Below are 5,457 nucleotides of genomic sequence, written 5' to 3'. Positions count from 1 at the left end.
ATGGTTGCTATGTTGGTTGCTAGGTACATGGAGGTTTCATGTAGTTGACTGGAGGCATAGTTGATGATAACTGACAGTTGGAATGGTTGAACAGTTAAATAGTTGAGTAGTTTCAATGGTCAAATGATTTAATAGTGTATTATTGCAGTGAGGACTTTTATTTTGAAACAGTTGTGGACAGAGGAAACAGTTAACAGGATCTGTAGTCTTAATGAGATTGTATGCTTAAAGCCTGAGACAGAAGGTGCCTCTCATATAGCGTTTACGCGTCCTCTCTCGCTCCTCACTGATCTACATAAAGAATGATGGAGCGGCAACAATGGGATAGTCTAGCCCTTCTTCTATCTTTCTTTATGTAGATCATTGAGGATCGAGGAGCGAGGGAGGACATATAAACGCTGCTTGAGAGGGACCCACAGTAAATACTTTAAAAGTTGTATGTAGATAGTCTAATTAATGTTGATAGACAGAATGTTTAATGGATGTTGATAGGCAGATTGTTTAATAGATATTGATTGACAGTTTAATGGTGGATGAGTGAATGGTCTGAAGAAGATGAATGGATAGAAGGTTGGATGGAATGTGCCTTATATTCTTGTTAAGAGACACTGATACAGCTCTCTGAGAGTAGTTGACACAGGTGTAATCAATTTAACTGGCTAGTCTTAAGAGAGCCAGAGTGTACTCGTAAAGCCTGAGACAGAGTAAATAATTAAAAAGTTTAATGTAGATAGTCTAATTAATGTTGATAGACAGAGAGTTTAATGGATGTTGATAGACAGATTGTTTAATAGATGTTGATAGACAGTTTAATGGGTGGATGAGTGAATGGTCTGAAGAAGATGAATGGATAGAATGCTGGATGGAATGTGCCTTATATTCTTGTAGAATGGAGAGACACAGAGAGTAGTGGATACAGATACAGGTGTAATCAATTTAACTGGCTAAAGAGAGCCAGCCTGAGACAGAGTAGATTGTTTAAAAGTTCAATGTAGAGCGTCTAATTGATGTTGTTGATAGGCAGACTGTTTAGAATGGGTGGATGAGTGAATGGTTTGAAGAAGATGAATGGATATAAAGTTGGATGGAATTAGGAGGACTTATTTTGATACTGTTGTGCGCAGAGGATACAGGGGAACAGAATATGTAGTCTTCAGAGAGGAGCCTGAGAGAAACTGACAGTTGGTGCCCAGGTGGCTGACCAGCTGGGGTAACATTCTAATTGCTGCCGTGATGTCATAATGAGCAATGTTAAGTCTATGGGGAAATTGTTAATAGTTTTTAAGTAATAGTTTAAAAAGTATAAAAGTTACAAAGTTAAAAAAAACAAAGCAGGCATGGCATAAGCAAGACCTACGCAACAACGTTTGAATGAAGTTTCTACGTTAAACGGTTGAAGCTGAATTGGCTGCGTTAGAAGAAGAAGTTTAATAATAATAAGAAGACTTGGAATAACAGTACAGTGCATTTTCATGCACTGTAATAATAACTAGAAATGCAATTCCAAGGAATTACCAGTGCATGAAAATGCCGAAATAGATAGTTGATGTAGATATGGTTACTAAGGTGTAGCTAGGGTAAACATGGTGGTTGCATAGTTTACAGAGAGTTGATAGTGTGAAGGTAGACTGTTTAAAGATGAAACATTCCAGTTCCAACTTAACTAATGATTTCTATTCATGTTAAAATGTTGATTAGCTAACTTAGCTAATGATTTCTAGCAGTTACGCTAAAAATGTTAATTATGCTAGCAATGCTAACTTTACTAACAATGCTAACCAGGTTGATTAACTAACTTAACCAATGATTTCTAGCAGCAATGCTAAAAATGCTAACTATGCTAACAATGCTAAATTTGCTAACAATGCTAACCAGGTTGATTAGCTAACTTATTTGATGATTTTTTGCAGTTATGCTAAAAATGCTAACAATGCTAACTATGCTAACCATGCTAACTAGCTAACTTGTTAGTGAGGACTTTTATTTTGAAACATTTGTTGCTAGGGTATCCATGGTGGCCACTATCAGGAAACAAGAAGTTACTGCAGTAAAATTATGTTGGTTGCTATGGAAACAGTCATAAACACTTCATTTTAATGGTTGCTATGTTGGTTGCTAGGTACATGGAGGTTTCATGTAGTTGACTGGAGGCATAGTGGATGATAACTGACAGTTGGAATGGTTGAACAGTTCAATAGTTGAGTAGTTTCAATGGTTAAATGATTTAATAGTGTATTATTGCAGTGAGGACCTTTATTTTGAAACAGTTGTGGACAGAGGAAGTAGTGAAACAGGATCTGTAGTCTTAATGAGATTGTATGCTTAAAGCCTGAGACAGAAGGTGCCTCTCATAGCGTTTACGCGTCCTCTCTCGCTCCTCACTGATCTACATAAAGAATGATGGAGCGGCAACAATGGGATAGTCTAGCCCTTCTTCTATCTTTCTTTATGTAGATCATTGAGGATCGAGGAGCGAGGGAGGACATATAAACGCTGCTTGAGAGGGACCCACAGTAAATACTTGTTGTATGTAGATAGTATGTAGATAGTCTAATTAATGTTGATAGACAGAATGTTTAATGGATGTTGATAGGCAGATTGTTTAATAGATATTGATTGACAGTTTAATGGGTGGATGAGTGAATGGTCTGAAGAAGATGAATGGATAGAAGGTTGGATGGAATGTGCCTTATATTCTTGTTAAGAGAGACACTGATACAGCTCTCTGAGAGTAGTTGACACAGGTGTAATCAATTTAACTGGCTAGTCTTAAGAGAGCCAGAGTAGGCTACTCTTAAAGCCTGAGACAGAGTAAATAATTTAAAAGTTGAATGTAGATAGTCTAATTAATGTTGATAGACAGAGAGTTTAATGGATGTTGATAGACAGATTGTTTAATAGATGTTGATAGACAGTTTAATGGGTGGATGAGTGAATGGTCTGAAGAAGATGAATGGATAGAATGTTAGATGGAATGTGCCTTATATTCTTGTAGAATGGAGAGACACAGCTCTCTACTGAGAGTAGTGGATACAGATACAGGTGTAATCAATTTAACTGGCTAGTCTTAAGAGAGCCAGCCTGAGACAGAGTAGATTGTTTAAAAGTTCAATGTAGAGCGTCTAATTGATGTTGTTGATAGGCAGAATGTTTAGAATGGGTGGATGAGTGAATGGTTTGAAGAAGATGAATGGATATAAAGTTGGATGGAATTAGGAGGACTTATTTTGATACTGTTGTGCGCAGAGGATACAGGGGAACAGAATATGTAGTCTTCAGAGAGGAGCCTGAGAGAAACTGACAGTTGGTGCCCAGGTGGCTGACCAGCTGGGGTAACATTCTAATTGCTGCCGTGATGTCATAATGAGCAATGTTAAGTCTATGGGGGAAATGGTGATAGTTTTTAACTAATAGTTTAAAAAGTATAAAAGTTACAAAGTTGAAAAATACAAAGCACACATGGCATAAGCAAGACCTACGCAACAAAGTTTGAATGAAGTTTTTACGTTAAACGGTTCAAGCTGAATTGCGTGCGTTAGAAGAAGAATAATAAGAAGAAGTTGCGGAAGAAGACTTGGAATAACAGTACAGTGCATTTTCATGCACTGTAATAATAAGAAGAATAGGAAGAACAGTACAGTGCATTTTCATGCACTGTAATAAGAAGATATCGGATAACAGTAGAGTGCATTTTCATGCACTCTAATAATTGGAAGAACAGTATAGTGCATTTTCATGCACTATAAAAAGAAGAAGAACAGTGATAACAGTACATTGCATTGACATGCAATGTAATGAGATATTTAAAAATATTGATAGGGTAAGCAACTTACTGTATCAGCTTATCTACTGTTTTTAGTACTGTTTGTAGTGTAACACTGAACAAAAAAAGGCCCAAGTCATTATGATGAATGAAGAATTGTTTTCAATTCATTGCAGTGTTTCAACTGGTCCGTATAAATGCCTTGATATATGGTTTGTGTGTGTCTTTTGAGAACAAAAAAAAACATTTTGAGGAGAAAGTACATTGTTTTGAAGATAAGGTTTCATTTTGCAGGAGAATTTAGGAGTTTTGCCCATTGTGTGTGTGTGTTTTTGGATTTGTGTGTAGAGTTCTGAGAGTATGAGGCATGTTTTCAGAAAATGTGTTAACAATCGAGAAAAACTGTCAGAAGGGGTGTGTGTGTGTGTGTGTGTGTGTGTGTGTGTGTGTGTGTGTGTGCGTTCGTTCGAGTGTAAGCATCTCCAACTCAACTTGCGGAGGCTTGGTATTTGTTTGCCTTTGTCCAAGTTTCCATGATTTTTACATGTGTCAGCATGTGTGTGTCACATACAGTATGTGTGTCAGCATGTGTATACAGTATGTGTGCTGTGTGTGTGTGTGTGTGTGTGTGTGTGTGTGTATGTGTGTGTGACATATGTGTGTGTCAGCATCTGTATACAGTATGTATGTGTGTGTGTGTGTGTGTGTGTGTGTGTGTGTGTGTCACATATGTGTGTCAGCATGTGTATACAGTATGTGTGCTGTGTGTGTGTGTGCGTGTGTTTGCACTTTGAATCACTTACAATTTAAGACCACCAGAGACTTCTGAGAGGGGACGGGTGTTGGGGGTAGTTTGGGGAGTGGGGGGCTTGTGAAATGCTACCCACCCTTAATGCATCTCATTTGTCTCATTCATGAATGTCATTCGGATGTGGGCAAGAAAACCAGGCTGCCAGGGGACCAGTGAAATATGTGGCCAGGCTGTCACGCAGTGGCAACGGGTGAACCACACAATCTGCAGCCGCTGCTGCGTCATTCCTGAGGCATAGATCACCTCACAGTCATCGGCCTCGTCCATCACTCATTCAGCACTGGCTGGAACAATGGCTCGGAAGGGTCCTCCAAAGTGCCCATTGCGTAAATGTTCATTATTATATTTCACATATATACACACACACACATATATTTGTATGTGTGTATATATATATATAGGCTATATACAGTATATATATATAGAGAGAGATATAGATAGATATAGATAGATATCAATGCACTAATTCACTGCACATGTTAACTCCTTAATTGTTCGTCCAATTCCTTAAGTGTTAATGATCCCATGATCAATACACACATCTCTATGTATATTTCAGAAAGAGAGAGAGAGAGAGAGAGAAAAAAAAATATGTACATGTACAGTATGTGTATACATGTGTGTCTGCTGTTGATGAGCCAGTTTGACAGACAGCACAAACATGCAGATCACTGCCTCATGTGTACACATACTCTGTGAAGTGAAGACTCACTACGATAATGGAAACCACACCTCTGTGTAAGTGTGTGTGTGTGTGTGAGAGAGAGAGAGAGAGAGAGAGAGAGAGAGAGAGCATGTGCGTGTGACTATGTGTGTGAGCATGTCAGGAGCATTTGTCAGGGTGATGGACAGCGTTGTCACGACGACCTGATTGATGGCGGCC

Source organism: Sardina pilchardus, chromosome 20 (assembly GCF_963854185.1).
Source record: "Sardina pilchardus chromosome 20, fSarPil1.1, whole genome shotgun sequence".
NCBI classification, from domain to species: domain Eukaryota; kingdom Metazoa; phylum Chordata; class Actinopteri; order Clupeiformes; family Clupeidae; genus Sardina; species Sardina pilchardus.
Note: the sequence above shows the minus strand (reverse complement) of the source record.